Source organism: Ranitomeya imitator, chromosome 3 (genome assembly GCF_032444005.1).
Source record: "Ranitomeya imitator isolate aRanImi1 chromosome 3, aRanImi1.pri, whole genome shotgun sequence".
In the NCBI taxonomy this organism is placed as follows: domain Eukaryota; kingdom Metazoa; phylum Chordata; class Amphibia; order Anura; family Dendrobatidae; genus Ranitomeya; species Ranitomeya imitator.
The window spans coordinates 120,075,998-120,098,630 of NC_091284.1; the positions used below are offsets into that span (position 1 = coordinate 120,075,998).

Genomic DNA, 22,633 nt, shown 5'->3' on the forward strand with positions numbered 1-22,633 from the left:
CCTTGAAAACTGCCAATGGAGAAAAGAAGGATCAGACTTGTTGGATCTTAAGAAGCCCAATTTGCTATATATATATACACTGTGTCATTGTGAGAAATGTACATGATCTGCCGATCACCACGTCTAGGGGTAAAGATTGAGAGAGACCGCTAACTTACATTCATGAAAAGCCTGATGGGTTAGTAATGGTTAATAATGCTGCACATTGCTGAAACTACATGTAAATATACATGTAAATGCTGAATGCTTATATACAATAACATATCGTGATAACACAATAATTAATGAATATATTTCAGAATAAAAGAGATTTATTACCATTGTTTCCACACAAAAAAAAACAAAGTCAGATGGAAATCATCATCAGTGGAGAGGAGCGATTCCACAGTGTCCATAGCTTTATTGATTGGCATTGTCTGCGTTAATCCAAAAATTATAATGAATGCATCGTCGTTGGTGTTAATGGCCGGATGCTGCACTGGGTAGTGATGCTGTATATAGGCTATATGCCAGGTTGTATTTCTGCTGGGCACATGTGGTGGAGCTGTGCTACCACTCATTCACTCTCGTTCTATCAGTCTGTGCCTCATATAGGTTTTGTATGGCAATATATGAGTATATGGCTGCCGTCACACTGTCAGTATTTAGTCAGTATTTTACATCAGTATTTGTAAGCCAAAACCAGGAGTGGAACAAATAGAGGAAAAGTAGAATAGAAACATGTGCACCACTTCTGCATTTATCACCCACTCCTGGTTTTGGCTTACAGATGCTGATGTAAAATACTGACCAAATACTGCTGGTGTGACGGCAGCCTATGTCTGTAGCTGATGGATATACTTGCAGGTGATGAGATGCATACCCTTCCTAATATCTGTCTGTAGATGATAGCACAGTAGAGACCCCCGCAGATTCCACATCTGTGCGTGGGCTTTGTGCTACCCTACAGGAATGCCATATACAATGAATCCCCCCTCCCATCCCAGGAGGCTGCAGTCCAGCTGTGCTGTCTTTTAGAGCCGCCCTTAACTCCACCTCATGTACTCAGTGATCTAAAGCCTAGATAAAGAGGCGACCAAGGGTCTTCCCTAGTTCCAGATCCACAGAGCAGCCACCTGGGGGTGGGAGGAAGCCCTAGGCAGCCTGTCCCAAGAGGCAGCATCCTTACTAAGGTATGAGTGGTATCATTCCCTGAGGCCTGCACATGGGAAGGTTACAGGCAGCACAATGGCAAAAGTTTGATTATTCTCATCACCTACTTGCGCCAAAGTACATAGTGGGGTCATCGGGGGTGTCAGTAGCCCCTCTGATTGGATACAGGAGCTCAGGATGTAATTATTGTCGGGGTTTTTTTTATCATAAAATATAACTTTTTACGCTTTTTTTTTAAATAATTTCTTGTCTGCTATTATCCCTTTAACAATGCACAATAACATTGCCCTCACTTCTAGGATTGGGCTTTAGATTTATGCAGATCTGTTACATTTCTATGATTATTTCTCTATAGTTTTAGTATTTTACAATATCACCAAAACTCCTGTAAATATTGCGGTGACGTGATTCTCTACTTCTGGGAACATAGGTGATAGAATGTCCTGCAGGCAGAGTTTAATATCATCTAACCCTGCTTTATCCATTGTGCAGATGTGCCAGAGCCCAGTTTCTTCTTTCGCACCCATCAGTGATCTGTGGATTTACCCAGAACTGCAAGGCTACCTGCCACATAATACATAATCCCGATTCTAAAAATGCTGAAGGCGAACAAAGAGTTAAATGCAACTGAGCTCTGCCACATCTTGACATATTGGTTTTATCATCCCTTGTCTGCCACGTACTTTTTACATTCTCCCGCCTCCTTTAAAAGGGAGGTATTTGGCGCAGTGGGATTTCAAAGGTGTGTATTATGGGATATGCTGTAAAAAATACTCCAATATTGCAAATCATAGCCTGGTCCATAGTATGAGCCCAGCACTAATAATGTCCATATAAAAAGCTACATACAGACATAGGGAATTGTTATATTATGCGCTAGAATGGACAAATACAATGGAGACCATTTATTACATATATATTGTTTTATTTCACTCACTTATATAGCACCATTTATTCCACAGCGCTTTACAGACATTATCGAAGAGAAACTTATTGCACATCCTGTAAACTTTTGATTGGTTGTTGCTATTACCTTTATATTGGCCCATCTTATCACTTTTAGGGCTGGGGCAGAGAGGATCGGGACGATTATACAAATGACACAGTTTGATCAGAGTGGATATGTTTCTCTCGGATGAAGAGAAGATGGAGAAAAAACATTCTCCATCTTATCCATTGTGTCAGTGCATGGATATCGGACTGCATTCAGATGTCATCTGAGTGCAGTCCCATGTTTCCCATGCACTCATTGACTTGCATGGCTGAGGGCAATTTGAATATTGGATCAAACGTGTGCATGACTAACATTGGTCTGAGCGGAATCCGATGTTTTGTCAGATCGCACTTGGATAGCCAATAGCTTGTCTGCACCTGCCCTTAGGCTGGATTCACACATCCAAGAGAAACAGACTGACTTTTTTCTCAGGCGTCATCCTAGTTACATTCTCTTTGCGTCATTGCCCTTTTTTCACTGAAGCAAAGAGGCTGGGCTTTTTTTTTTATCCATTGACTCTTAAAATACTGCTCCAACCTTTTTTTTTTATGTTAGTGCTTGACTGGTACCTCTAATGTAATTTCCCCTCCCCCGGTCTTATATTCACCCTCCGGTTTCTGTACCTTTTTTTGGGGCGCTGCTCCGGTTTCGTGGCTCCATCTTGTGATCGCATCTTCTGACTGGCCAGAAGTTACACCACAATCTCTCAATACAAGTCAATGGGAGCAAGAACGAGACTCTCATAGACTTGTATTGAGCTGTGACCTCCAATTCGTCCCAGTCCATCAGACACTGGAGCGGTCGGCAAATCAAACATTGCCGGAGACAGATAGAAGTGATAGAAGGGGAAGATGGCGGCAGGGAAGTATAAGACTAGGGGCAGAGACCTTAGGTTGGAAGCACCATCCCAGCGGTAATATAAAATAAACACTGGAGTGGTGCATTAACGATGTACCAATTAAAAAACAGCAGAAACTCGAATGGATCCCTGATGTATAAAGTCTATCTTCCTAGTCGGTCATGTATTCTCACAGACTTTAATGACCGATTCTGATCTAAAAAAAACTTGTGAGAATAGGAGAGTCATGATGTGTGTATGGCAGACAACGCATTCGCCCATAGAGTATCATGCATTCGCCCATAGAGTATCATGCGTTCCCCCATAGAGTATCATGCTTTCCCCCATAGAGTATCATGCATTCCCCAATAGAGTATCATGCGTTCCCCCATAGAGTATCATGCATTCGCCCATAGAGCATCATGCGTTCCCCCATAGAGCATCATGCGTTCCCCCATAGAGTATCATGCGTTCCCCCATAGAGTATCATGCGTTCCCCCATAGAGTATCATGCGTTCCCCCATAGAGTATCATGCGTTCCCCCATAGAGTATCATGCATTCGCCCATAGAGCATCATGCGTTCCCCCATAGAGTATCATGCGTTCCCCCATAGAGTATCATGCGTTCCCCCATAGAGTATCATGTGTTCCCCCATAGAGTATCATGCTTTCACCCATAGAGTATCATGCAGTCGCCCATAGAGTATCATGCAGTCGCCCATAGAGTATCATGCGTTCCCCCATAGAGTATCATGCGTTCCCCCATAGAGTATCATGCGTTCCCCCATAGAGTGTCATGCGTTCCCCCATAGAGTGTCATGCGTTCCCCCATAGAGTGTCATGCGTTCCCCCATAGAGTGTCATGCGTTCCCCCATAGAGTGTCATGTGTTCCCCCATAGAGTGTCATGCGTGCCCCCATAGAGTATCATTGAGCTTCTCAATGATACTCTATGGGTGAATGCGATGTCTGACAGACAGCACTAGGACATGTCACAGAGATGAGTAAGTGTAACCTAAGCAAAATATGTTACATCTCTAGATGTGATAGAACCTATAAACTACCTATTTACTAATATAGGAATCTACTTGACTATAAACTTGACATTAGGGCAGCACGGTGGCGCAGTGGTTAGCACTACAGCCTTGCAGCGCTGGGGTCCTGGGTTCTAATCCCACCCAGGACAACATCTGCAAAGAGTTTGTATGTTCTCTCCGTGTTTGCGTGGGTTTCCTCCGGGCACTCCGGTTTCCTCCCACATTCCAAAGACATACTGATAGGAATTCTAGATTGTGAGCCCAATCGGGGACAGTGATGATAATGTGTGCAAAAACTGTAAAGCGCTGCGGAATATGTTAGCGCTATATAAAAATAAAGATTATTATTATTATTTTATTATGTGCTCCACATGGCTCATGTCTCATTCTCTTCATCTCACAAGAGCCAGAATTACAAATCGAAGTCTTCAGCATCTTAGAGTAAAACATCACATGGGCTGCTGCCATGTAAACCTTTCCATATGCTGGTTTTGTAAAATATAAAGAAATTGTAGATTAGATTTTTTTTTTTATCCAGAAGCTGCTTGTCAGGCTTCAACAGGAACACGGTGAGAAAGTGCTCGAGAATTCTCTGCAGTGCTGGACTTTTAAAAATGGTCCCTCTAGACTTTCAGCTGTCAGGAATGGTCAGGTCTTGTCTTTGATACAGGAAACTATAAAGCATTTTGCATGAAAACGCGGCATATTCCTCTTCTCTGTGCTTTGCAGGCATAAGGGGTATTACACACAGCTCGGTACTACAGAGCCAGAGGCAGTCTGCGTGCCACGGTATGGGGGCTCCATATGGCACCGTCCTAAGCTGTGATCAGAAACTTCTATTGGAAGTATATGAATATTTCCTGAAATATAAATTCAACCTATGCAAATGTTTTGGCATTGCATTTTAAAAATTGTTGACTGGAGATAAATCTCTGTAGACTCATCTTTGTTGCATTGATCAATCGGACAACAGCTACCTCTTTCACAACAAGGAGCAACAATTTTGTCCTCCCTGGTGTCCTTATATAGCTTTTTGGTCTTGGCCATGGTGCAGAGGTTGGAGCGTGATTGATTGTGTGGACAGGTGTCTTTTATACAGGCAACAAGTTCAAGCAGATGCAATTACTGCAGGTAATGAGTGCAGAGTAGGAGGCTTCTTAAAGGGACTCTGTCACCTGAATTTGGCGGGACTGGTTTTGGGTCATATGGGCGGAGTTTTCGGGTGTTTGATTCACCCTTTCCTTACCCGCTGGCTGCATGCTGGCTGCAATATTGGATTGAAGTTCATTCTCTGTCCTCCATAGTACACGCCTGCGCAAAGCAATCTTGCCTTATGCAGGCGTGTACTATGGAGGACAGATAATGAACTTCAAACCAATATTGCAGCCAGCATGCAGCCAGCGGGTAAGGAAAGGGTGAATCAAACACCCGAAAACTCCGCCCATATGACCCAAAACCAGTCCCGCCAAATTCAGGTGACAGGTTTCCTTTAAAGAAAAACTAACAAGTCTGTGAGAGCCAGAATTCTTGCCTATTTGTAGGTGATCAAATACTTATTTCATGCAATAAAATGCAATTTAATTTTTTCTAAATCATACAATGTGATTTTCTGGATTTTTTTTAGATACTGTCATGTCACTCACACTTTAAGTGGTACCTATGATAAAAACTACAGACCTCTCCATTCTTTGTAGGTGGGAAAACTTGCAAAATAGGCAGAGCATCAAATACTTATTTTCCCCACTGTAAGTCTATTTTGTGTTTTCCTTTTTTCCCTCCATTTAACATTTTAGGCTATGTTCACATTTACGTTGTTGGGCGCAGCATCGGCGACGCAACCAACAACGCATATACACAACGCAGCGTTTTGTGACGCATGCGTTATCATAAGATAGTAAAGATCAGGAAATTTGGCGCAGGGAAAATGCTACAAGTAGCGTTGTCTGCGCCCTGTCTTGTGTGTCAAAATGACGCAAGCGTCATAAAAAACGCATTACAACAACGCATATCGGCGTATGTCCATGCGCCCCCCATGTTAAAGATAGGGGCGCATGACGCATGCGTCAGTATGAGTCACCAACGCTGCGCCCCACAACGCAAATGTGAACGTAGCCTTATTGACAAGTTTTTTCTTTGTCTGGGATTTTGAAATAAACACCCTGATTCATCATTTGTGTTTTTTAAGTAACTTTTCTTTTTTTTATCCCATGGTATTTGCTGACATTTATTGCACCAAATTAATCAAAATGGCTCACATGGTTCATGAATTTAGCATAAAGTAAAATTACATTTCCTGTCAATAATATTTTGCAATTTTTAAGCAAAAAAAGTTGCAACTTTTCAAAATGTCGAAAAACATGTGACTGTTGAAGAAATTTACAGCAGTGGGGGACTGGAGTAGAGTTGCATCAAATTTAGCTACTTTTTAAAAAGTCGTAATTGACGATTCAGCTGAAAACATATGGAATCAATAAACTCCACCCACAAAGTGAAAAATAAAATAAAACAAGAGAGGACATATAAAATATACATAAAAAAGGGCAAGTAGCATAATATATTGTGTTCAAAGAAAAAATGTGCAAAACTCACGGCACTAAGTAAAAAACAGCTCAGTTGAGGAGTTCTCCCAGGTGAAGCAACTTTTGGAAAACAGTAAAGTGACCCATGCGACTTCCACTAAGGCCGGTTTCACACGCCAGTGGCTCCGGTACGTGAGGTGACCGTTTCCTCACGTACCGGAGACACTGACTCACGTAGACACATTGAAATCAATGTGTCTCTGCACATGTCAGCGTGTTTTCACGGACCGTGTGTCCGTGTGCAAAACACGGAGACATGTCAGTGTTCGTGGGAGTGCACGGATTACACGGACCCATTAAAGTCAATGGGTCCGTGTAAAACACGTACCGCACACGGACGCTGTCCGTGTGCAGTCCAGGAGACAGCGCTACAGTAAGCGCTGTCCCCCCACGTGGTGCTGAAGCCGCCATTCATATCTTCTCTCCAGCAGCGTTCGCTGGATAGAAGATATGAAAAATCCTTTTTTTTTTTTTCGTGTTTAAAATAAAGATCCCTGTCCCCTCGCCTTGCGCAGGCGTGTACTATGGAGGACAGAGAATGAACTTCAATACAATATTGCAGCCAGCATGCAGCCGGCGGGTAAGGAAAGGGTGAATCAAACACCCGAAAACCCCGCCCCTATGGCTGAAGATTGTTCCCTCCAAATTCAACTGACAGAGTCCCTTTAAAAGAATTTACATAAATAAGATGGAGCATGTACACAGCAGTGTCGCAGTGACATTGCTGTGCAACATGTTCACCTTAAGTGGGCGCTTTGCAGTATTTTGTCAGGCGGATTCTTGGTGGAATCCAAAGACACTGTGTGCCACATATACAAGGGGTTTTCCTACTAACAAAAGTCCCATTTTATTCACTAGATCTTGGAATAAAATTAAGTTCCACAATTGAATGTGATTAAAAAGAAAATGTTCCTGTTCGGAGATAATCTTATAAATGTGCCCCTGCTGTGTACTGTGTAATTGCCGTGTCTGTCCGTACAGGAACATGGTCTGATCATAACACAGCTCCTGGGCAGGGGGGATGCAAAAGAGTATACAGACAGGACAGCACTGGATCACAGATGATTCTTTCTTTGAGGTAAAACATTGGTTAAAAACAGGCAGGGAAATGTTTTACCTCACAAAAAGAATCAGCTGTGATCCCATGCTATAATGTCTATATACTCTTTTGCCCCCCGCCAAGGAGCTGTGGTACGATCAGACCATGTTCCTACACGGTCAGACACAGCCTTTACACAACACACAGCAGGGGCACATTTATAAGATTATCTCGGGACAGGAACATTTTTTTTAATCACTTCATATTGTAAACCTTATTTTCATTCCAAGATCTAGTGAATAAAATTAACTTTTGTTCGTTGGAAAACTCCTTTAAGTTATTTTCTTTCTGTTTTTTCGTTTCAACAATGTGGATATTTCCTTATCCAGATGTTTTAGCCTAATTCATCAGTTGCCCCTTTTCGCGCAGTTGTACTCCAGTTCCCTAGGAGAGTACACCATCTATTTTTATTTTTCACACTTGAAGACAAACTGGATCATGTGACTTTTTGGCCTTAAAGGCACAAAAAAGCTGGAAGACATAAATATCATCTGAAATTTTGTGCAAAATTAACTAGCATGCAACATTTTGAAGAATTTGGTGCAAAAGAACAGCAACGAACAGTACAAGAAAAAGAGAAAAGTCATTTTAAAAATCGCAAATGTAGAATCAAGGCCATAGACTTCTGGTCACATCTGCATTGTTATTTCCATATTTGAATTATAGGAAAAGAAATATGAAAGTAATGGAAGTGCAGGACCGGGCTACAGTGGTGTCAGACGGCCCATTCACAATAGTAGGGTCTGCCTGGTTTTCATCATGGTTCAGTATATATGAGGTGTGCTGTGCTATTTTGTCCAGTATTTCTGGCTGAATATGTGGCAGCGGCTCAGATGCAGTTGTGAACGTCGCCTTAGAAAGTGGAGGTTTTGCCAGGTGTTACAGAAATGTTTTAGGTGGCTGGAACACAGATGTAACTGTGGTATGTACTGGAACAAAATATCCTTTGTAATAAATTCTTAGAGTCTTCCAAAGCCACAGCTGGAAATCCTGTTTTCTTTTGCTCCATTTCATGCAGAACATATTATTGGTTTCTAATATTGAGGCCCCATTTCTGCTTCTTGAAGAAAATTTTTTTAGCTATTCAACAGAAATTCTGCTATATATCTCAGCACGGTATTAGTGACTGTAATTACATACTTAGGGAACATATAGATGACCTTTGCTTATACGTTAGAGTACTGCATTTAAATCAATTGCCTAATAAATACATTTATCTGATGTGATCTGGTTAATAGAGGAGAGGAGGTGCAGGAGAATATGAATTCTGCAGGTGATTCCTGCAATTGTGCTGACCGAAGCAACTAATAATGTGGCTTTAAGTAGTGTTTAATATCGTTCACGTTTCTGTGGCACACATATATTAGATCATTTCATGTTCCACAACGTCCTTGCATGTCTTATTTATTGAAGGGGGGCGAATAGTAGCTAATTTTAATAGTGAAAAAAGACCTCTTCTATATCTGTGCCATGGAGAAGACAAAAGAAGTTGGTATTGGCTTACAAATACTGACGTAAAAAAAACTCACTAAGTTCTCAATGTGTACATGTGGGCAAAGGGTATGGCCACACAGAGATTTTTGAGGAGTTTTGAGAGGCTGATACTTTCCAAAATCCTTCTCAAAAACTGCTAAAAAAAAGTCTTGGAAAACTCATTCAGTTCTTTTCTATTCGAAATCCATTTTCTGTACATATACCGGTAATTATTTTTTTCCCACTAGGGGTTTCTAAGAACGTCTTTCGGGAAGAAAAAACAATAAACACAAAATAAAGTACATATCTCTTCTGTGAAGAGGATCCTGAAAGAAATCTATCCAAACTAGGGACTGTCTAATCAAAAGGCTGCAAAGAACACTACAGGAAAAACAAACTCTTCCAAAAACTCCCAGAAACAGAAGTGTTTCCTAAAACGTTGAAGTCAATGCTGATACTGAGTGGACCAAGGGAGTGACAGTCCAGCATTGTAGAATGTAAGTCCACAAGGACAGGGTCCTCTCCCCTCTGTACCAGTCTGTCACTGTAAACCTGTTTACTGTAAAAGATATCTATATCCCTGTATGTAACCCCCTTCTCATGTACAGCACCATGGAATTAATGGTGCTATATAAATAAATAATAAAAATAATAATAATAATAATTAGGGTGTATCAGGGCAACCCACATTTGGTATGTGCTTTGTGGTCTGTCTACAGACCATACAGTCATTGGAATCGAGCCTATGGGAAAAGTCAGACAGCCGTATAAATTGGACAAGGATCACAATGCAATGCTCAGACTAGACGTTGACTCTCCTGACCAGAGTGTGGGTTGGGAGAGCTGACAGTCAGACCGAGCACTGTGTTGTGATCTTCATCCGAGTTATCCGGACGTCTAACTCTTCCAGGATGGTGGATCTTGTATTTCATGGTGGGAGAACAGCTCTTAGGCCGGAGTCACACTTGCGAGTGCAATGCGAGAAACTCGCCTGAGTCTCTCACATCAATTCCTGGCACTGCCACCGGCACTCGGGACCGGAGTGTGTGACTGCATTTATTTCTATGCACCTGAATGCTCTGGTCCCTTAGGGTATTGATGCGAGAGACTTGTGCGAGTTTCTCGCATTGCACTTGCAAGTGTGACCCCGGCCTTACAGTGAATGTTAACCATCCTTCTGTAAGCTGAGCAGGAGTCCTGTTACCCAGTCAGATACATTTCCCATAAGGAGTGGTAATTGTTTATACATTACCAGCACTTGACAAAGACCAATTTAATCAAGCAACAATTGGAGGGAGTTTGTATGACTATTCATAGGATTGTTTGTATCCCCTCCTTCTGATTTTGGTTTAACCCCTTAACGACAGCCAATACACCTTTTAACGGCGCTGATAAATAAGGGCTTAGCGCCCCCACCATTGGAAAATGATTCGGGACGGTTTTTACCGTCCCCAGTCTTGTGATTGCCGTTATTCACCGAATAACGGCAATCGCGGAAAACAGAGTCAGATTTCCCATTAATTTATCTCTCCTCTGATATGATCTAGCATAGCAGAGGAGAGAGTAAAGGTACCGTCACACATAGCGACGCTGCAGCGATACCGACAACGATCCGGATCGCTGCAGCGTCGCTGTTTGGTCGCTGGAGAGCTGTCACACAGACAGCTCTCCAGCGACCAACGATCCCGAGGTCCCCGGTAACCAGGGTAAACATCGGGTAACTAAGCGCAGGGCCGCGCTTAGTAACCCGATGTTTACCCTGGTTACCATCCTAAAAAGTAAAAAAACAAACGCTACATACTTACCTACAGCCGTCTGTCCTCGGCGCTCTGCTTCTCTGGTCTGGCTGTGAGCACAGCGGCCGGAAAGCAGAGCGGTGACGTCACCACTCTGCTTTCCGGCTGACCGACGCTCACAGCCAGAGCAGGAGGAGAGCAGAGCACAGCGCTGGAGGACAGACGGCTGTAGGTAAGTATGTAGTGTTTGTTTTTTTACTTTTAGGATGGTAACCAGGGTAAACATCGGGTTACTAAGCGCGGCCCTGCGCTTAGTTACCCGATGTTTACCCTGGTTACCAGCGAAGACATCGCTGAATCGGTGTCACACACGCCGATTCAGCGATGTCTACGGGGAGTCCAGCGACGAAATAAAGTTCTGGACTTTCTTCCCCGACCAGCGACAGCACAGCAGGGGCCTGATCGCTGCTGCCTGTCACATTGGACGATATCGCTAGCGAGGACGCTGCAACGTCACGGATCGCTAGCGATATCGTCTAGTGTGACAGTACCTTAATGGGGTCCCTCGAGACCCCTTAGTACCTCCGCCATCCTTGCACCCTCCAGCTTCATCTCCCAGCCCTCCGTTTCTTCTTCATGAAAGAAAATGCCAGGCGCATACGCAGTGCGGCAACAATAGGAAATTTTTACTATTGGTTCATTTTTATCACTGTAATAGACCCTATCATAGTGATTAAAATAAATAGTAAATCAAACTCCCTTTTGTCACAGCCTTAGTTAGGTAAAAAATAATAAAAAAATGCAGTTAGGGCTGGGGTTATAGCTAATGTTAGGGTTGTGCTAGGGTTAGGGTTATGGTTGGGGTTAGGGTTGATTTAGGATTATATCTGTGGTGTTGGGGTTAGGGTTGTGGTGTTGGGATTTGGGTTGTGGTGTTGGGGTTCGGGTTGTGCTAGGGTTAAGTTTATGTTGGGGTTAGGGTTGGTTTGGGGTTATGGCTGTGGTGTTGGGGTTAGGGTTGTGGTGTTGGGGTTAGGGTTTTGGTTAAGGTTGGGATTAGGGGTGTGTTGGGGTTAGGGTTGGAGTTAGAATTGAGGGGTTTCCACTGTTTTGGTACATCAGAGGGTCTCTAAACGAGACATGGCGCCCGCCATTGATTCCAGCCAATTTTGCGTTCAAAAAGTCAAATGGTGCTTCCTTCTTTCTGAGCCCTCCCAAGCATATCGACATACTCAGGAGAAATTGCACAATACATTTTGTGGTCCATTTTCTCCTGATACTCTTGTGAAAATAAAAAAGTTTGAGTCTAAAGTAAATTGTTTGTGAAAAAAGTGAAATGTTAATTTTTCCATCTACACTGCTTTAGTTGTTGTGAAGCACCTGAAGGGTTAATAAACTTCTTGAATGTGGTTTTGCGCACCTCGAGGGGTGCAGTATTTAGAATGGTGTCACTTTTGAGTATTTTATGTCATGTTGACCCCCGAAAGTCACTTCAAATGTGAGGTGGTCCCTAAAAAAAATGGTTTTGTAAATTAAGTTGGAAAAATGAGAAATTGCTGGTCAACTTAATCCTTATAACTTCTTAACAAAAAAAATTGTTTCCAAAATTATGCTGATGTAAAGTAGACATGTGGGAAATGTTATTTATTAAGTATTTTGTCTGATATGACTCTCTGATTTAACCCCTTCACCCCAAAGCCTGTTTTCACCTAAGTGACAGGGCCAATTTTTACAATTCTGACCACTGTCACTTTATGAGGTCATAACTCTGAAACGCTTCAACGGATCTTGGTGATTCTGACATTGTTTTCTCATGACATATTGTACTTCATGAAAGTGGTAAAACTTCTTCGATATGACTTGCATTTATTTGTGAAAAAAACAAAAATTTGTCGGAAATTATGAAATATTAGCAATTTTCAAACTTTTAGTTTTTATGCCCTTAAATTAGAGAGTTATATCACACAATATAGTTAATAAACAACATTTCCCACATGTCTGCTGTATATCAGCACAATTTTGGAAACATCATTTTTTTTGTTAGGGAGTTATAAGGGTTAAAAGTTGACCAGCGATTTCTCATTTTTGCAACAAAATTTGCAAAACCATTTTTTTTACGGACCACCTCACACTTGAAGTGACTTTGAGGGGTCTATATGACAGAAAATGCCCAAAAGTGACACTATTCTAAAAACTGCACCCCTCAAGGTACTCAAAACCACATTCAAAAAGTTTATTAACCCTTCAGGTGCTTCACAGGAATTTTTTGAATGTTTAAAAAAATTTTAACATTTAACTTTTTTTTCACAAAATTTTTACTTCAGGTCCAATTTGTTTCATTTTACCAAGGGTAACAGGAGAAATTGGACCACAAAAGTCGTCGTACAATTTGTCCTGAGTACGCCGATACCCCATATGTGGGGGTAAACCACTGTTTGGGCACATGGCAGAGCTCGGAAGGGAAGGAGCGCCATTTGACTTTCCAATGCAAGATTTGCTGGAATTGAGATCGGAGCCCATGTCACGATTGGAGAGCCCCTGACGTGCCTAAACAGTGGAAACCCCCACAAGTGACACCATTTTGGAAAGTAGACCCTCTAAGGAACTAATCTAGATGTGTGGTGAGCACTTTGAACCTCCACGTGCTTCACAGAAGTTTATAATGTAGAGCCGTAAAAAAAATTTCTCATTAATTTTCACAAAAAATGATCTTTTTGCCCCCAATTTTTTTTCCCAAGGGTAACAGGATAAATTGGACCCCAAAAGTTGTGCAATTTGTCCTGAGTACGCCGATACTTCATATATGGGGATTAACCACTGTTTGAGCGCATGGCAGAGCTCGGAAGGGAAGGAGCGCCATTTGACTTTTCAATGCAAAATTGGCTGGAATTGAGATCGGACGCCATGTCGCATTTGGAGAGCCCCTGACGTGCCTTAACAGTGGAAACCCCCCACAAGTGACCCCATTTTGGAAATAAGACCCCCTAAGGAACTTATCTAGATGTGTGGTGAGCACTTTTAACCCCCAATTTTTTCACTAAAGTTTAGAATGTAGCGGTGTGAAAATGAAAAAATATTTTTTTCTTTCCACAAAATGATGTTTTAGCCCGCAATTTTTTTTTTCGCCAAGGGTAACAGGAGAAATTGGACCACAAAAGTTATTGTCCAATTTGTCCTGAGTACGCTGATACCCCATATTTGGGGGGGGACCACCGTTTGAGTGCATGGCAGAGCTCGGAAGGGAAGGAGCGCCGTTTGAAATGCAGACTTAGATGGATTGGTCTGCAGGTGTCATGTTGCATTTGCAGAGCCCCTGATGTACCTAAACAGTAGAAACCCCCCACAAGTGACCCCATATTGGAAAATAGACCCCCCAAGGAACTTATCTGGGGGCTGGAATTGAGATCGAACGCCATGTCGCGTTTGGAGAGCCCCTGATGTGCCGAAACAGTGGAAACCCCCCAATTCTAACTGAAACCCTAATCCAAACACACCCCTAACCCTAATCCCAATGGTAACCCTAACCCTAGCCCCAACCCCAACCCCAACCCTAACCCTAGCCCTAACCCTAATCCTAATGGGAAAATGGAAATAAATACATTTTTTTACATTTTATTATTTTTCCCTAACTAAGGGGGTGATGAAGGGGGGTTTGATTTACTTTTATAGCGGTTTTTTGGCGGATTTTTAGGGTTGGCAGCTGTCACACACTAAAAGACGCTTTTTATTGCAAAAAATAGTTTTTGCATCACCACATTTTGAGAGCTATAATTTATCCATATTTTGGCCCACAGAGTCATGTGAGATCTTGTTTTTTGCAGGACGAGTTGAAGTTTTTATTGGTAACATTTTCGGGCAGATGACATTTTTTGATCGCTTTTTATTCCGATTTTTATGAGGCAGAATGAACAAAAACCAGTAATTCCTGAAATTCTTTTAGGGGGGGTGTTTATACCGTTCCACGTGTGGTAAAATTGATAAAGCAGTTTTATTCTTCAGGTTAGTACGATTACAGCGATACCTCATTCATATCATTTTTTTATGTTTTGGCGCTTTTACACAATAAAAACTATTTTATATAAAAAAATAATTGTTTTTGCATCGCTTTATTCTGAGAGCTATAACTTTTTTATTTTTCTGCTGATGATGCTGTATGGCGGCTTTTTTTTGCGGGACAAGATGATGTTTTCAGCGGTACCATGGTTATTTATATTCGTCGTTTTGATCGCGTGTTATTCCACTTTTTGTTCGCCTGTATGATAATAAAGCAATGTTTTTTGCCTTGTTTTTTTTTTTTGCGGTGTTCACTGAAGGGGTTAACTAGTGGGATAGTTTTATAGAGCGGGTCGTTACGGACGCGGCGATACCAAATATGTGTACTTTTATTGTTTTTTTTTTAATTTACATAAATAAATGGATTTACTGGGAAATTTTTTTTTCTTTATTTGGGGATTTTTAAAAAAATTTTTTATACATTCTATTTTTTTTTTTTTTTTAACTTTCTACCATTGTCCCAGGGTGGGACATCACTGTATTCAATCAGATCGTTGATCTGATAGTGTGCATAGCACTCTGTCAGATCAACGATCTGACAGGCAAGTTCAGGAGGCTTTCCGGCGCCTGCTCTCAGCAACTCTCAGCAGGCGCCGGCTAGCCAGGTCATTTCATGACCCGGAAGGAGTCCCGTGGCCATCTTGGATCCGGGGACTCCTTCCGGGTCACCGGAGCAACGCGATCTCATCGCGTTTCTCCGGTGGGAGAGCGCAGGGAGCCCCCGTCCCTGCGCGATCCCCCTCTTTGCCGCTGTCACTACTGACAGCGGCATCAGAGGGATTAAATGCCCGCTATCAGCGCTACCGCCGATCGTGGGCATTGCTGCGGGGTGTCAGCTGTCATATACAGCTTACACCCGCACCCGATCACCGCGGCGCTCAGCGCGAGACCGCGGTGATCGGTGCGCCGTACTAGTACTGCTGCTGGCACAAATGCAGTGCCGGCAGCGCAGTACTAGTACGGCGCATGTCACGAAGGGGTTAAGGGCACAAAAATTAAAAGTTTGAAAGTTGATAAATTTTCTACATTTTTGCAGAAGTTCCGTTTTCTTCATAAAAAAAATGCGTCATATGAAATAAATTTTACCAATAACATGAAGTACAATATGTCACGAAAAAACTCTCTCAGAATCAGTGGGATCCCTTGAAGCGTTCCAGAGCTATAACCTCATAAAGTGACAGTGGTCAGAATTGTAAAAATTGAGGTTAAAGGGAAGGTGCCGCGTTTTAATATTGTAAAAAAGAAAAAAAACCTCTTTAATTCCTTATTTTTATAAGTTATTTTCAAGTGCATAGTATTTATTGTTATTTTTTTTATTCATTTTTTTTTCTGCCACTGGGCGCCGCCATTTTCATTTGCAGGACTGTAAGTGTAGCTGCACGACACTTACAGTCTTCACACACGGCAGCCCTGGACATAGAGATCAGTAGTCGGGAGGTGACCCCATAGCTAGCATTGTCTGCTCTCTGCTCTGATGTGGCCACACCTCCTGGGCGGTCTCCACATCACAGCAGAGGCAGGAGGTCGGCGCCATCTTGCTTCAGCCTACAGTGGAGTGTACCTGTGAGCTCCACTGTAGAGCCGTGCTGTTGGAGGGGCAGCTCCATCTGTCTCCCCTCACACTCAGCGGCCGTTCCCTGTCCTCTGCTGCCTGGTGTGTGGCTGAATCTTTAGAATCGCTAGAGAGGGTGAAGTGCTGTGGTCTGATGTTCTCTTATCAGGAGCTGCAGAGAGGTAACAGAGGGGGATGGGGGAGACTCTGTGCTGCTCCGACCTCTCACTGCAGCTCCTCACAGGACATCAGACCCTGCATCTATCACTATACTGTGCTGAGCCATGTATCTAATCCTCTCCTGTGTGATAGTGTCTGCTGAGCCGTGTATCTAATCCTCTCCTGTGTGATAGTGTCTGCTGGCCCGTGTATCTAATCCTATCCTGTGCTGACCTGTGTATCTAATCCTGTGGAATACTGACTGCTGAGCCGTGTATCTAATCCTCTCCTGTGTGATACTGTCTGCTGAGCCGTGTATCTAATCCTATCCTGTGCTGACCTGTGTATCTAATCCTCCTGTGGAATACTGACTGCTGAGCTGTGTATCTAATCCTCTCCTGTGTGATACTGTCTGGTGAACCGTGTATCTAATCTTATCCTGTGCTGACCTGTGTATCTAAGGCTATGTGCACACGTCTGGATTTTTAGCGTTTTTTTTTTTTGCGGAATTTCGCCATAAAAATGCTATAAATCCGGTAAAAAAAAAACGCTAACATTATGCATCCTATCATTTAGAATGCATTCCGCATTTTTTGTGCAGATGTTAGCATTTTTTTCCGCAAAAAAAAACGCATACCGCAAAAAATCCGGACATGCTCTATCTTTTTACGGATTTTTTGCGGATTTCCTATCAAAAAGGACATTCCGGAAAATAAAAAAAAAAGCAAAAAATCCGCAAAAAATCCACGCAAAAAACGCGCAAATTCCGCGAGAAATCCGCGCAAAAAAAGCACGCGGATTTCTGGCAGAATTCTCAAGATTGTCAGGAAAAAATCCTAACGTGTGCACATAGCCTAATCCTGTGAAATACTGACTGCTGAGCCGTGTATCTAATCCTCTCCTGTGTGATACTGTCTGGTGAGCCGTGTATCTAATCCTCTCCTGTGTGATACTGTCTGGTGAACCGTGTATCTAATCCACTTCTATGCACTCCTCTCCGCCCTGCATATATTTCCCCATTGCGCACACAACTCAATGCGTGCGGTAACAGGAGCTGCGAGCGTCATGCTGTATTATGGCATTATGTGAGATCTATATGACGGTATTATGTGATCTGTATGATGGTATTATGCTTGATCAGTATTGTGAGAATTATATGGTGGAATTGTGTGTGATCTATATGGTGGTATTATGTGAGAACTGTATGACAGTATTGTGTGATCTATTTGATAGTATTGTGTGTGATCTATATGGCGGTATTATGTGAGAACACTATGGCAGTATTATCTTCAGAAAGCGGACCCATTCTATGGTGGTTCTGGCTGAGCACCTGCACGCGGGTCTGGGGTAATAGAGGGGACAGCGTGACCTCCAGTTAGGTGTAGTCAGGGGAAGGCTGGTGAGGCAGCTGAAGAGAGGGGTCTCATTTTTATCGTTACTATATGGCTACATTTCCTTCCCAGCGTCACCCCGGACTGCGCCTGTCGCCTCGCTTTCACACATTGCCAGGACAGGATTGGGAAGACAGGATCTGAGGAGGGGAATGGAGTCTGCATGCAAAGTCTGGATCAGACCAGGCCATCAATCCGCAGAAATGTTTCCTGGATTTCTGTGGAGCAAACAAGCAGACGGTCCATCCATGTGTATAAAAGACAGCGCTCTATGTACAATCCCTGGCTGCTCCGCGCACCGAACAGGGGGCCCCCATAGACCAGCACACTGCTCTCCTGAAATACTCTGTGCTGCTGTCACCCTGCTCCCTCCACCACCTATCTCCCAGAATCCATGCTGCCTGCCATCCTTGGTGACTGTCTACTTGTCAGTATAAGGCTGCTTTCACACTAGCGTCGGTACGGGCCTTTCGCAGTGCGTCATACCGACGCATGCTGTGAAAGAAATGTCCGATGTGGGCAGCAGAAGCAGACTTACGACGCTTCCGCTGCCCCATTGTAAGGTTTGGGCATGAGGGGGCGGAGTTTCGGCCGTGCATGTGCGGTTGAAAATGGTGGACTCGACGCACAAACGTTACATGTAACTTTTTTTGTGGCGGCGGTCCACCAACATATGACGCAACCGTCGCACGACAGTTGCGACGTGTGGCAATACGTCAATAATGTTAGTCTATGGGGAAAAAACGCATCCTGCAGACAACTTTGCAGGATGTGTTTTTTCTCCTGAATGACGCATTGCAACGTACAGCCAAAAACGCTAGTGTGAAAGTAGCCTAAGGCTGCCGTCCAGTAGCAGTATTTGGTCAGTATTTTACCTCAGTATTTGTAGCTAAAACCAGGAGTGGGTGATAAATGCAGAAGTGGTGCATATGTTTCTATTATACTTTTCCTCTGATTGTTCCTCTCCTGGTTTTGGCTACAAATACTGATGTAAAATACTGACCAATTACTGATAGTGTGACGGCAGCCATACTCTGCAGTCACCAACAAAATGGCTGCTCACTGGGTTCCTGAATATCATCCTCTCTAATCCCTTAGCAAACACCCAGAAGGGGAGGAGACATCACACAGGTCAGCAGACTCCGCCCATATTTACTGCAGTGCTGTAATGTGAGCTATTTGTACACTAGGTTTTTCTGAAATTTCAGCAGCTGCTCCCCCTAGTGTTGAAAAGTGGAAATTCCAAAACTTATCAAATTATTTTTCATATTTTACTAAATTATAAACAAATGATAATAATTTTTAAGAAAATGTAATCATTAATTCTTTACATTTTTACAATTTCTGAAAAAAAAATTTTTTTGATGGCACCTTCCCTTTAAGGTCAAAATTGGCTCCGTCACTAAGGGGTTAAGCGGGGATGTGCAACCATAATATTTAGGCCTGCAAGCAGGATGCTTGATTGCATTCTGATGGCTGTGCAGGCTTATGCAACCATCTCGAATGAGTCCCTTGGTACGTTCATTTAGCCTATCCTCGACCCATGTGAAAGGGCGCTACATGGGCTGTCCACTACTTTTTTATTAATTTTAAAATGGGTTTAACCCCTTTACCCCCAAGGGTGGTTTGCACGTTATGGACCGGGCCAATTTTTACAATTCTGACCACTGTCCCTTTATGAGGTTATAACTCTGGAACGCTTCAACGGATCCCGGTGATTCTGACACTGTTTTCTCGTGACATATTGTACTTCATGATAGTGGTAAAATTTCTTTGATATTACTTGCGATTATTTGTGAAAAAAACGGAAATATGGCGAAAATTTTGAAAATTTTGCAATTTTCCAACTTTGAATTTTTATGCAATTAAATCACAGAGATATGTCACACAAAATACTTAATAAGTAACATTTCCCACATGTCTACTTTACATCAGCACAATTTTGGAACCAAAATTTTTTTTTGTTAGGGAGTTATAAGGGTTAAAAGTTGACCAGCAATTTCTCATTTTTACAACACCATTTTATTTTAGGGGCCACATCTCATCTGAAGTCATTTTGAGGGGTCTATATGATAGAAAATACCCAAGTGTGACACCATTCTAAAAACTGCACCCCTCAAGGTTCTCAAAACCACATTCAAGAAGTTTATTAACCCTTCAGGTGTTTCACAGGAATTTTTGGAATGTTTAAATAAAAATTAACATTTTCCTTTTTTTCACAAAAAATTTACTTCAGCTCCAATTTGTTTTATTTTGCCAAGAGTTACAGGAGAAAATGGACCCCAAACCTTGTTGTACAATTTGTCCTGAGTACGCTGATACCACATAAGTGGAGGTAAACCACTGTTTGGGCGCATGACAGAGCTTGGAAGCGAAGGAGCGCCATTTGACTTTTTAATGCAAAATTGACTGGAATTGAGATGGGACGCCATTCACAGGAATTTGTCCTGAAGTTTATAATGCAGAACCGTAAAAATAAAAAATCATTTTTGTGAAAAAAAAAAGATCTTTTCGCCCCCAATTTTTTATTTTCCCAATGGTAAGAGAAGAAATTGGAACCAAAAGTTGTACAATTTGTCCTCAGTACGCTGATACCCCATATGTGGGGGTAAACCACTGTTTGGGCGCATAGGAGAGCTCGGAAGGGAAGGAGCGCCGTTTGACTTTTCAATGCAAAATTCACAGGAATTGAGATGAGACGCCATGTTGCGTTTGGAGAGCCACTGATGTGCCTAAACATTGAAACCCCCCACAAGTGACACCATTTTGGAAAGTAGACCCCCTAAGGAACTTATTTAGATGTGTTGTGAGCACTTTGACCCACCAAGAGCTTCACAGAAGTTTATAATGCAGAGCCGTAAAAATAAAACAAATTTTTTTTCCCACAAATATTATTTTTTAGCCCCCAGTTTTGTATTTTCCCGAGGGGAACAGAAGAAATTGGACCCCAAAATTTGTTGTGCAATTTGTCCTGAGTGCGCTGATACCCCATATGTGGGAGGGAACCACCGTTTGGGCGCATGGGAAGGCTCGGAAGGGAAGGAGCGCCATTTGAAATACAGACTTAGATGGAATGGTCTGCAGGCGTCACATTGTGTTTGCAGGGCCCCTAATGTACCTAAACAATAGAAACCCCCAAGTGACCCCATATTGGAAACTAGACCCCCCAAAGGAACTTATCTAGATGTGTTGTGAGAACTTTGAGCCCCCAAGTGTTTCAATACAGTTTCTAACGCAGAGCCATGAAAATAAAAAGAAAAATTCCTCCCAAAATTATTTTTTAGCCCCCAGTTTTGTATTTTCTCGAGGGTAACAGGAGAAATTGGACCCCAAAATTTGTTGTCCAATTTGTCCTGAGTGCGCTGATGCCCCATATGTGGAGGGGAACCACCGTTTGGGCGCATGGGAGGGCTCGGAAGGGAAGGAGCGCCATTTGGAATGCAGACTTAGATGGAATGGTCTGCAGGCGTCACATTGCGTTTGCAGAGCCCCTGATGTACCTAAACAGTAGAAACCCCCAACAAGTGACCCCATATTGGAAACTGGACCCCCCCATGAACTTATCTAGATGTGTTGTGAGAACTTTGAGCCCACACGTATTTCACTACAGTTTATAACGCAGAGCCGTGAAAATTAAAAAAATCTTTTTTTTCCCACAAAACTTATCTTTTAGCCCCCAGTTTTGTATTTTCCCAAGGAGAACTTGGACCCTAAAAGTTGTTGTCCTATTTGTCCTGAGTACGCTGATACCCCATATATTGGGGTAAACTCCTGTTTGGGCACACGGGAGAGCTCGGAAGGGATGGAGCACTGTTTTACTTTTTCAACGCAGAATTGGCTGGAATTGAGATCGGACGCCATGTTGCGTTTGGAGAGCCCCTGATGTGTCTAAACAGGGGAAACCCCCCAATTATAACTGAAACCCTAATCCAAACACACCCCTAACTCTAATTCCAACGGTAACCCTAACCACACCTCTAACCCTGACACACCCCTAACCCTAATCCCAACCCTATTCCCAACCGCAAATGTAATCCAAACCCTAACCCTAACTGTAGCCTTAACCCTAACTGTAGCCTTAACCCTAACTGTAGCCTTAACCCTAACTGTAGCCTTAACCCTAGCCCTAACCATAACCCTAGCCCTAACCCTAACCCTAGCCCTAACCCTAGCCCTAACCCTAGCCCTAGCCCTAACCCTAGCCCTAACCCTAGCCCTAACCCTAGCCCTAACCCTAGCCCTAACCCTAACCCTAGCCCTAACCTCAGCCCTAGCCCTAACCCTAGCCCTAGCCCTAACCCTAACCCTAGCCCTAGCCCTAACCCTAATGGGAAAATGGAAATAAATACTTTTTTTTACTTTTCCCCAACTAAGGGGGTAATGAAGGGGGGTTTGATTTACTTTTATAGCAGGTTTTTTAGCGGATTTTTATGATTGGCAGCCGTCACTCACTGAAAGACGCTTTCTATTGCAAAAAATATTTTTTGCGTTACCACATTTTGAGAGCTATAGTTTTTCCATATTTGAGTCCACAGAGTCATGTGAGGTCTTGTTTTTTGCGGGACGAGTTG

General features: G+C 42.8%; 1 protein-coding gene across 2 annotated transcripts in view; it reads left to right on the forward strand.

Moving 5' to 3' along the window:
• The first annotated feature begins 1,037 nt into the window (after positions 1 to 1,037).
• The window catches only part of SERPINF1 (serpin family F member 1), a 102,408-nt gene continuing 80,812 nt past the window's right edge, over positions 1,038 to 22,633 (forward strand). The window contains exons 1-2 of one of the 2 annotated variants that reach the window (XM_069761359.1): positions 1,080 to 1,172; positions 5,715 to 5,765. The gene's annotated coding sequence lies outside the window, so the exon portion shown is untranslated. Of the gene's footprint in view, positions 1,173 to 5,714; positions 5,766 to 22,633 lie in introns of both variants that reach the window. The other variant, XM_069761358.1, reaches the window with a different exon arrangement.